The 12,290-nt window shown below is 36.0% G+C and overlaps 1 protein-coding gene across 2 annotated transcripts in view; it reads left to right on the plus strand.

Moving 5' to 3' along the window:
* Positions 1-12,290, plus strand: part of FSTL5 (follistatin like 5) — a 667,511-nt gene that overhangs the window by 276,114 nt on the left and 379,107 nt on the right. The window contains exon 1 of one of the 2 annotated variants that reach the window (XM_032465755.1): positions 10,625-10,683. The exons of the other annotated variant lie outside the window; for it this stretch is intronic. The gene's annotated coding sequence lies outside the window, so the exon portion shown is untranslated. Of the gene's footprint in view, positions 1-10,624; positions 10,684-12,290 lie in introns of those variants that run through there. 2 annotated transcript variants of the gene reach the window in all.

Raw genomic sequence — 12,290 nt, forward strand, 5'->3', positions numbered from 1 at the left:
AAGGTCTTGGATGGTCCTTCTCATAAGTTAATATTTGAGCAAAGAATTAAATGGAGTGAGGTGTGCTAGCCAGGTGACAATACAGAAAAAATTTTAAGGCAAAATGCAAAGGAATTGGAGAGGTATGGAGTTAGATACACATAGCCTGTGTTTGGGAAGTTACTACTCCATGTGGCTGAGATGCTGCTGGGGAGTTGCCTGAGATGAGTTCCTGTAGAGACATGCTCACTTTGCTAAGCGGTTGGGAAGTTGTCCCTTGTGGAAGTCACTGCTGTGTTTTGCCCCAGGAGGTACCATGAACAGATTCATATTTCAAAACAATCACTCTGGCTCCAGTGTGATGAAGACTTTGCAGTATGAGGGGAGTAAAAGAGAGGGGCTCAGGTTTGAGGCTATTAAAGTGGCAAGGCACTAGCTCAGAGGTGATGCTGTGACACTAATGCACTGTGACAGTGGGGGAGGTGAGGCAAGTTCTTGGATTCAGAATGTACTCTGTAGGGAAGTCCAATGTCATGTGCTGTTAGTCTGCCAGTGAGGGCAGGGTGGGACAAAGATAGAGTCAAAGCACTGAAGTGAAAGACATCAAAGACAACACCAAATTTTCAGAAATCAGCCATTTTTTGACTGAGGAAAGACTGAAGAAGAGGAAGTTCAGAAAAGGGGGAAGGCTCCCGTATTGCCTTTTAGAGTGACTATTAAAGCTGTAAGTGGAGATTTTGATTGGGCATTTCAAAGTACAAATCTAATATGTAGGAAAAAGGTCATAGTTGCAGGAAAGATTAATAACCACCAGAAATGTAAATTTCTTAGCCCAGTGGTATTATCTATAAGCTTAGGATGATAATATCCATGTCAAACAATGGATGGAAAAATTAAATGAGGTTTTAGATCAAGAGAAAGTTTCTAGAATTTGTTATCACTATTTCACTTAAATTTGATATTCAAAGGACTTTATATGAAAAAACTACAAGTTGAGTTACCATATAATCCAGAAATTCTACTCCTGGGCACATATCCAGAGAAAACTGTAATTTGAAAAGATACCTGCACCCCAATGTTCATAGCAGCGCTATTTACAACAGCCAAGACATGGAAACGACCTTAATGCCCATTGACAGATGACTGGATAAAGAAGCTGTGGTATATTTATGCAATGGCATACTACTCAGCTGTAAAAAGGAATGAAATAATGCCATCTGCAGCAACATGGATGGACCTAGAGATTGTCATTCTGTGAATTAAGTCAGACAGAGAAAGACAAATATCATATAACATCAGTTATGTGTGGAATCTAAAAAAAAATCTAAATTAACTTATTTACAAGGCAGAAACAGACTAATAGACATGGAAAACAAATTTATGGTTACCAAAGGGAAAAGTGGGAGGGAGTGGAGAATAAATTAGAAGTTTGTGATTTGCAGATAAAAAAGGACAGAACAAAGGAATGAATATTTAAATTGAATAAAATGATATTTTTTTTAGGAATAATAATATATCAGTAAACTTGACATTTCCCTTTTCATGTTTCAGCTAGGACATTTTATTTCACACTTTATAATCAGAGCCCTATTATCCTTATTGTTATTTTTTCCCTTTATCTGGAATTTCATAGTCCTTTTGTCTTTTCTTCTAAGTTTTAAAACATATGTCCTTATTTGTTGGGTCTCCTAGTTTGAGGGAGATGCAAACTGTGAGTAAACCAGAAAGAGATTTCCTTTATAGAGTTTAGGCTGTATGTGTTGATCAAAATCATGAGGTCATACAAGCACCTCCTCTGTGACATTCTTTGTGTGAACTATCAGCTGAAGCCCTGAGGAAGTTAGTACTGCTCAAGTAAAAGTAACGCCCAATAATGTCTGCAAAATCATGATTACTTCTTGGCTTTGAGCTTCTCAGTTCATCTGCTGGAATGCATGTGTTTACCCACTATTCACATAATCTCAACCAAGCTGGGAAAGAGAAGGGAAAGAAAAAAGAGAACTCATATTACTCCTGAATATAGAATTATAAATAGATTCATAAGTCTGTATAAATATAGATGGATGTTTAAATAAAACTATGTATGCACTTAAAACTGAACATTGGATTGAATGTTTAGTAAGTATACATAAGAGAAGAATATTAGTTAAACAAAATTTTTAGAAAGAGTATACAAAATTTAAATTTTTATTTTAAAGATGGTAGAATTATTTTTTCACTTATTAGGTAAATATATACTTTGTTAATCTTTTAACAGTCTAATTATATCTAAATATAAATATAAACACACCAGTACATGTTTCTTATTTATATACATTTTGTACTTTTTGCAGTAATATATGTAAGGAGTTATGATGCTTTTATTGCAAAAATTTTAATAAAATAAATACCTTAATTCTTGAAAACACTTAAATTACTGAAAAATGAACATTTGATTACTAGCCACTTAAAAAAAATACAGTTTAACTCTGTATTAATAGCATGACCATTTTTGGTTTTAGTTAGGACTTAAGATATGCACTATAGCTGCCCTTGAATGCAATTCAAAGAGAGATGATTATTGACCCAAAATACATGAATGTGGTACAAATGCGCAGTGCTACCCTAATTGTCACTTGAAATTTTCTTCTCTATTTAATCTTTCTTCATTGATTAAGCATACTGTAATATTTCCTCCTGATGATAACTAGAAAATGCATGCAAAAAATTATTTAAATGATGTATATATAGTCTATAAAATATTGAATACAGAGCCATAAAGTTGGCCTAGAAAAGTGTCATTAAGAATGTTTTTGACAATTTATTTAATAATTCAAGGCCCACTTTTCATATTTTATACGTCATTCAAGGAATAGGACTGTTATTTTTGCTTGCATGTATGTCTAAAATTTTTGTTTTTTATTAAAATATTTAATTTACAATTAATTTATAACAAATTTTTTATCTTTGTAGTTTTATGAGCAGTGCTATACCAGAAATAAGAAGTATATATAAAATAAATATTTTCTAAAATAGAAAAAGAATGACTTCCAGCTGTGACTGTATGATGCAGTAAATAACATAAACAATCATCCAGAAGGAAACATTACATCACCAAATGTCACTTAAAACCCAAAGCGCTTCAGAAAATCAATCAGTTAAATGACAAAAAAGACGGTAATCTTGAGAGGTCAAGAGCAAGGTCGTGGTGGAACCCCACATTGTACATAGCCTCTGAAACCACTAGCTTACCAGCAAGTATTGGCCAAACCTGAAGATACTGAGCTTGCGTATTTTCAGTTATTTTAGGCAAAAAAAAATCATGTAAAAAGGAGAATCTGACAGAATGCTTCTGCCTAACACTGAGACTTTCAAAAGCCATGACCTCAATGAAATAGAGATCAGTCTACTTTCAGAGGAAGCCATCGTTGTCTATCTCAATTGTGAAAACACTCTTAAAAATAAAAGTGACAAGCTGTTCCTCCACTGAGATTTGGGCTAAATTCACATGACAGCCACAATATGTAAAACCTCATATAGTGATTTTATTTTAAATGGGATTTGGGATGATAGCGCCCCAGCAGGCACCAGGGCAAAGCAAACAATACAAAGGTTTTCTTTCCAAACAAACTGTAACCTTACAGCTCTGTGCAGTTCCACAGGAAAAAATAAAAAAGTTTCATTGAATACAACTCCTAACAAAAGATCATTTTTCAGGTAATCTAACAAAAATCCTAAGTGAGAACAAAGAAAACAACAAATAGATGAGTCATGCCTATAGATACATAATATTAAATAAGTGCTTCCACATATATAAAGAAAAGAAACGTTGTTAAACATATGATAAACAAAAGCCTATAAAACAAGCAGCTTTTAAGATTAAATAGAACTTGCAGAATTGATACAGTGTGTGCACACACATGCATCGCCCATTTCACTGTGCTCTGCTTTATTGTGCTTCACAGATATTACATTATTTATGAATTGTAGGTTTATAGCATCCTTGCAAGTCTGTCAGCACCATTTTTCCAATATCATTTACTCCCTTTGAGTCTCTGTGTCACATTTCGGTAATTTCACAATATTTCAGACTTTTCATTATTACATATCTGTTATGGTGACCTGTGGTCATTGATCGCTCGTGTTACTACTGTGATTCTTCTGGGGCACCAACAGCCATGCCTATGCTTATAAGACCAAGCGCTTCCCAATGAACACCCTGTGAGAGAGTGTGGCATTAAGAAATTATAATAAGTTTAGGGTTTTTTTTGAGGAAGTTGCCTAAAGTGGTCGAATACACAACCACTGACATCGTGCTAATGATTTAGGTAGTAACTAGTTCATGATAAGGAGTCATTGAAAGAAGATGACCAAAAATTAATAACAACATACCAAGTTGTTAAAAAAAAATCACTTTGACAATATTGTGGAAACTAGATTCCTGAGGGAGGTGGGACATCCTTGAGTCCAAAGAATAAGTGGGTTCAGACAGGACTGGGTGAAAGATGATGGCCAGTTAAACTAAAACTGCATTGGTGGTTTTAAGAAAAAGTCAAGTTCTAGAGAGATTGAGAAAATTAGATCTACAAACGGTGATAACTGATTTGAAATAGTAAAAGAAAGAAGGTGACACCTAAGGTTTTGGCTTGACCATGTAATGGGTAAAGTGCACTGAAAAAGAAATACCAGAGAGAGAGAGAGAGAGCCGCTCTGGAAAGCAGAAGAGGGTTAATATGGTGCCAGGACTGAGGATAACGTGTAGAATGGGAGAAACAGAAGACCAGCTTCAAGATGTTTTTCTTGTTTCATTTCGAACACTATGTTTATTTAACTCACTCTCTCCAATTTAAAGCAAAAATCTATTTTAGTTAAAATTGTGCTATTCTAAAAATATATAAATTGATTAAATTTTGGGTTAGTTACCTTGATCCTTTTTCAATGCAGTTTTTATTTATATAATGTAATTGTGAGCAATAGTATAAGCAGAAATTTGTACCACGTTTCTCTCACTTTGCACTGTAATATATGCAAATCCCTATTGGTCAACTTTTTCTAATTTTTGCACTGAGAAACCCTGAAGTAACCATCTTCTAATGTGTGTTTTGTTTTTGTTTTTGTTTTTTGGGTTTTTTTGTATTTTCAGTTCTTTCCTAAGCACATGGTCTCATTACTTGGTTTAAACCAAAGTTTGTGGCTATTTCACACTCCTATTATATATTGCTTTCTTTCTTTCATAAAGAATTTTACTAAGTGATTTTCACACAAGTAATATTTAAATATGCCATTTACTTTTGGCCCTGTCAAGCATGAACTCTATTATTTTTCAGTTTATTTAATATCCAAATAATTATATAGAAAATATATATAAAATTTTGAATGTATTTGATTAGTTTCAAAGTTGAACATAATTTCCAGACATGTTTAAAATATTTGTATTTCCTCATTTTTAAGTTGCCTGCATAATTTACTCAAATATCTGTGTGTCTGTCATACAGAAAGTGCTCATTACATTAATTAGTAATTAATGACTTGAGACATTGGCAAATTAAATAATTAATACCTTGTATTACTTAGGGCATTAATTTCAAAAGAGCGTATGATCAATTTAGGGAAACACATTTTAGTTAAAGGACAATTTCAAGATGTTGAGTAGCATGCAAATATAATCATGGTGTGTAACACACAGTGAACGTGTGTACAAATATTAAATGTATATTGTGGAATTAAGGCCACTTGATAAATGTCCTCAAATGATAAAGCAAAAGGTTGAGATTGAGACTGGTAGCCCAGAATACTTCATTCTATTTCAATCTCTCTTCTTCTGAATTAAATATAAACTTAGATATTTCCAGAGGCAAGGAGGAGAGGGAGAGAAGGCATTTTATTCGTCTACTATAAATCACATGGAATGCTTGCTTTCATGGTCTTCTCTTCTTGAAAGAGCTCAAAGAGAAGGTGAAAAAGATGCCATTTAATTGCATAACGCAAATGAAGCAATGTAAAATTCACCAAATCCCCAGGCTTCTTTTGTTCCTTCATTTTCCCAGCTGCAATATTTTGCAAGGTGAGCTGCTGCTGTATGAGTCCTATCTGGCCACAGATAACAACTTGCTTTACAAAGTTATAGAGAAAGACTTTATGGTATAGGAAGAAAAAATGTAGATTAAATAGATTTTATACTTTAATTTTATCATCAAAAGATATAATTTCATTGAATGGCAACTGATGTTCAGGCTCCTCTGAATAATACACTCGCTGTTTAGATAAAATGTGCAGGGTGTCAAAATTTTGAACATGCCCAGGCTCTGTCTTAAGGAGCTGAAACCATAGAAAAAGTTTGAGGGGTTAGATTTGAAGAACTGAATGAAGAATGGAAACAAAGCACACAGGCAACAATGCAAGTGAAGTGAAGTGAGCTTCCAAGTTTGCATTAAAGTTGTAGGAACCGGCAAAGGCAAAGTCATAAAAAGCCTGCTAGTTCGGGGAAAGTATTTAAGATATTATTCTAAGTGCAATCAGCAGAGACTACAGTGTTTTCAATGAGCAAGCTGAAAGGTTTTTTTAAAAATAAAGATCACTCTAGTATTAGGTGACACAACAGGTTGGAAGAACATAAGAGAGAAAATTAGAGAATTAAAGAGACTAATTAGAAACCCACTGATGGCTAATAGAGGATGGAGATTTGAGCGAGGCTGTTGGCACTGGGGGTGGAGTCGGGGATGATGAAACTCTGAGTCTGCGTGAGATTAGGAAGAAGAGAAAATGAGTAAAACCTCGAGAACTTCTTTTATGTGCAACTAAGAATATGATACTCCTTCCTAAAAATACTATGTGTTCAGTTTTGAACACTATGAAGCATCGACACGGAAAACTGAAACGCCTGTGGAACATCCCAGTGATACCGGTTATTCGTATCTAGGTCTGGAGAGAGAAAGGAGGAAAACCAGGAAAGTCATGTGTCATAGACGCCAAGAGCAGAATGAGTTTTAAGGAGGAGGCAAGAGAGTTTTGTGTTTCATTTTAAAAAAGAAGAATTCTCGTAAATTTCCTGAAGGAAATTCTGCAAAAACTGTCTGCCATCCTAGAGAAAACAGAGTTGGGGGTATAGAAGCCTTATTACATACAGCGTTGAAAAGGTCTGGGATGTAATTTTTAAAAGGGAACCATCATTCTGGGGATACACTAACCCTGACTCCAGAATCTCCTTCGGGTCCTGTATGAACTAGCAGAACTTACTCCAGTAGCCAGAATTTCTGGGATTATGTAGAATACGGAAAATAATTTGCCTCAGTGAGCAGCAGTCTACCCTTTCTCGAACTAAATTATTTTCTCTGAATTATACAGTGTAGGGGGAAAAATCTCACATCATGGACTAGAGAAGAAAGATGCAATAGTTAGAAGTAAGTGTCCATCAGCTGTTCTTAGGAAAGATTTCCTATTTGTGTTCAATGTGTTTCAGGCAAAGGAACTTGAGATGTGCTGTTGCAGTTTGGAGATGGTAAAATTCAACTCAGTACAGCAGCTAAAGAGAAAGGGCATCTTCAGACGTCAAAAGAGCCTATTTTTTTCCACTTGTGATTCAAATTAGAGCCGAGTGGGCTCATAATTTTGGAAAGACTATGGAAATATCTTGTAATGAAAACAAATGAGGGTATGGTAACATTACAGTAACAAGGCAGTATTTCATTGCTTCTGTCTCTTGTCATGACTTCTGACATCCTGATGTATGATAATAAAAGAGGATTTAAAATAATTTACTGAGGTTACAATTTGATTAATGAATGAGAAAAAAAATCATTTGCACATTATTGAAAGCATGCTTCTATTTTATTTTTATAGGTAATTCATAGTGTTATTCTTTAACCTGTGATTTCCACCAAATATTTTTGTAGCCTGTTTACAAATTGTACAATAATCTTGAGAACACCTATTAATTTTAAATGAGATGAAGAATACTTGAACTTCACCCATCGTGCTAACCATGATCGCTCTTGCTGAAATATTTAAAGTCTCTTGATCACCTTTTCATATTTGACACTCTCTCATCTTGCTTTCCAGGAATCTGTTGCTTTGTGGTTCTCCCCTGACCTGTTTGTTATTGTTGTTTAGTTGGCTTTTCTTTCTCGTTTTCCACTTAGTAGATGTAAGTCTTCTCCAGGGAAAAACGTTGATTCTCATCTCACGTTTTGCTCATTCTCTTGGTCCACTTGTATAAATCCATAGGTTTCAGTGTCATCGCCATGTGGCTCCATGCATCTCTTGTGTATCTGTGGTTCCTGTGACATTCCACCCTTGACCCGATGTTGCGTTGGTGCAAATCTGTTCTGAGATATTCCACCAAAATTACAAACACAGTACAACTTAAATTGAACTCAATAGTCACCCTTGCTAATACATCAGAAATTGACACATGGTAACTGACTATATACTTCAATAAAAAAAAAAAATAATTTCACTCTGATGTATTGCACTAACTTCTTAATTTGCCTCCAACATTCAGCTTGGTGCCTTCTGTTCATTATTAATATCACCGTCTTTAATCTCTATGCCTGGAATCAGTGCCGTGCTTCTGTCTTTTAATCCTCACAACACCTTTTGAGTGAGACATCATCTCCCCATTATACAGATGGGTAAACTGAGCTTCACGTGCCTTAGATGGCTTGTCAATAGTGACACAGTTAGAGTCAGGGATGGGATTTGAAGTCTGGTCTACCTGACTCAAAGCTATGAATAACTTCAAACTTCAGCCCAATTTCAGAACGCATGTTACTTCTCATAACATAGTCAGGGACTCTCCTAGTGCCCCAGGATTCCACGAAACTGTTGGGTTAAAAGCTTCAGGATCTCAGCTATACTCTTTCTGAAAGACAGTAAGAAATACTTTGTTCAATGTCAAGCTAGCATACAGAAAAACAAAAGTTGATGTTGCTCTCGGAATCTTTAGGGGAGTCCTATTTCAGCTAAATAGGACCACTACTCCCCACTTGAGTTATAGCAAATTTCAACAACAACAAACAAGCAGAGGGTCTTTTTAATCCCACTGATAAATCAAAGAAGACACGGCTTGATGTTTGTGAGCCTGATGGTCTTAATCTTGACCACAGAATGAGCCAATCCCATCCCAGCAGCGTGGAAGCCTTTCTCCAGCGGAATCCAAGGTCCTGAGCAGTGGCTGAGTTGGCTCTCTGCTGGCAGATGGGCAACTTTCAAGGAAAAACTGAGAGGGGCTGTGAGGGGTTTGCTGAGCTGAACTTCGTAAATTCACAAACAAGGTGAAGAACTCTACTTCTCCAGAGTGAGCGGAGCAGGTAACAGTGAGGGAGGGGTGAGGTAAACCACTTCTCCTGGAAGTCAGGGACTGGAAAAGGCGCTCTCATCCGGTTGCACCCGGCTGGATTCTCCCCCAGCCTCTATGCTCTGTTTGTGTCGTGTCCAGTCGGCCGTTCTGCTGCCAGCTAGCCTCTCACGTTGCCTCCAGTCCCTCAGTCCTGCCTGTTTCTGTTGTGACTGTTGCATCACCCCCTAACCGATTCCCACGAGTCTTCACTTTCTTTCTCTGTGTTGACTTCCTCCATCACCTGAATACAGGCGTTCACCCTCCTGCACGGTTTTGATGATGCAACCCCTTGATCAAACAAACAAACGTGATCTGTTATCACATGTAGTAAAACTCAGCCTTCCATCCAAGGTCTTCTATCTTCTGACATGCACTGACATTTTCCATCATTATTATTCACTGTTTACATCCAAAAAGATCATTGATTTATCCCTAAGCAAAACCATCCATTTCCCAGCTGTGCCCTTTTATTGTACTTCTTATAGAACAATGTAACAATATATGCAATTACATTTCCAGTAAAATAGGAAGGCTGAAATGACAGAATTGATAGAAACAAAAGAGACGGCTTTATTACAGATGAGGAGTACGGATTTTCATAAATGGAACTTTGTGTGCACATAGGGGTGATTACTTTTGAGACTCCATTTAATCGAATAAAACTGTGATGTTATCACTGGCATTTGGGGCAGAGAATTTTTGGTACTCAGTGGAGAGTACTTTCTTCATTCATTCATAGCCTTACTACTTTTGTTTTCCATATAGTTTGAATTACCAGAAAAATGCATTTGCAAATTCTCCACTTATTTTGAGAAAAGAGAGAAGAGGCAATCACTCACTTAAGATCTTTACAATTTTGAAATTTCTCATATGGACTTCTTGTAGATCATTCCTTTTCTGATAGATAATTTTGGTAGTGATGCTGTTGCTTCTTCAGAACTGATATTGTAATAGAAAATACCGAACTTCTTTTACTAAACCAAAACTATTCATTGCAGTATATTTTTAGATTCAAGCCTCTCTTTCATATTTATTCATAAGTAAAACAATTATCTATTTTTTCCCTTTGTTATATTCCATTTTAACTACTAAAAGCAAAGGGGAAGAAACTGACACGTTGTAACCGACTGTACTTCAATAAAAAAAGAAAAGAAAGTAAAGGTGAAATACTACTGTTTTAAAAAATTGTACATTTTATAAGGTTATCAAAGACATTTATTTTAACCATACATAATTGAGTTATTTAAAATATTTTCTACAGTTTTTATCAAGCAGGAAATCTTTGCAGAAAGAATTCATTCCCACTGAGATTTAAGATAATGTCAATTACAGTTCCTCCTAAAGAAGGAAATTGAATCTCCTCGCCTGTCCTGTGTCGGTTTCACCAGGTGAGGAAGGACTAACGATGTTAGATTGCTTTTCAGTGGGATAGAATGAACTAAATTTGCATCCAGGGAGAAATGATTTCTTAGCCACAGACACATGCATTGATCAGATTGTCTGTGAGTAGTTTATTCTACGTATTTATACATTTTCTTTTCCATCTTCCTGTCAAGTATTATTACACCCCATTTATCATCAGAGAATTAAAGCGAGAGACAACTACCAGAGGCTCCCTGAGATGAAAGGAAGCTGGCCTGCGAGATTCTTCAGCTGCTGCTTTTTTTTTTTTTTTTTCTAATTTCTACTGTGTATTTTATTTTTTTTTTATTTTCCCCTATTGTTTTTAAATCGAAAAATAGCTGGTTTACAGTGCTGTGTCATTTTCTGGTGTACAGCAGAGCGATTCAGTTATACTCAATTGTTTCTCTAATAAGAGTCCAGAAGGAAGAGTAAAAAAAATGACCCATGAAAAACACAGCACTAACTTAATGTTTTTTTTTTTTTCCAAAACTTGGTCTCCTGAATTTTGGGTACGATGTTTGAGAATCAGTGTCAGAATAATTCTTCTTTTCATTTGAATGATGCCACCCAACTATCACTTAGCATTTCTTCCAAGAAGAGAGAATATACTGCAGCAGAACAGTAAAAGCTATGATATCGAATCAGCACAAATATTGACAAATACACCACACCATACGCTGAACAAAGAAGTTATCCTGAAGCATATTGGATTGTAAGATGGACTTAGATTGAAGGCAAATACCTGTAAGAAATATTATGTACTTTCTTTCCTTCCTAGATTTCACCAGACAGACTATAAATGCACAAAACTAGGGGAATGGTGAAATTAATTTTTATATATCCACAGGGTAGGGTATTTTAAACACCCAGTGCCACTACCCTGATTTATGCTACCATTACCTTTTACATGAATTCCTCTTAATTCAGCCCTCTGCCTGTGGTTTTACGCCCCTGGAAATGTTCTCTACCCTGAAGCCAGAGTACAGACTGACAGATACAAAGAGTCAAATCTAACCCTATTATTTCTTCATTCTGCAAGCCTCCCCCGCTTTTATTACAATATCCAAGCAACTAAACATGGCGACAGTAACGTCATTACTTGTTCCACTTCATCTGCCCCCATCTTCACCTCTAGCTCTGCATTTCGGCCAAACCTGGTTTTAAATTCTACACATACTCTTCAACATCTCAGAAGGGCATCGCACACATTGTGGTTTCCTCACTGTCATTTCTCTTTTATTTAATCCATTCTTCGCTTCCTGAAGCCCTTAACGTAATTAGTATGCGATCTTCAAAGCCATCCTTGACGCCCCACCTAACCTCTCTGGGTACCATTCCTTCCTGTATCCCTGTGACTGCATGTAATAGCACTTAGCTGATGGTATGGAAGCATCTGTCCCTTCAACATGAGCTGTGAGCCTACTGATGGTTGGGAACAGGTCGCCTCATTTACTGTTTTATTCCCAGCAGTTAGCGCTATGCCTTTTACATAGCTGACATTTTGATTTGAATTCTTTTCCCCAAATTTTTGAAATCGAAAAAGTACAATTTTTAAAATAATAATAAGATACAGACTGTTGCAGAGCAAGGC

Source organism: Camelus ferus, chromosome 2, assembly GCF_009834535.1.
Source record: "Camelus ferus isolate YT-003-E chromosome 2, BCGSAC_Cfer_1.0, whole genome shotgun sequence".
Classification (NCBI taxonomy): Eukaryota; Metazoa; Chordata; class Mammalia; order Artiodactyla; family Camelidae; genus Camelus; species Camelus ferus.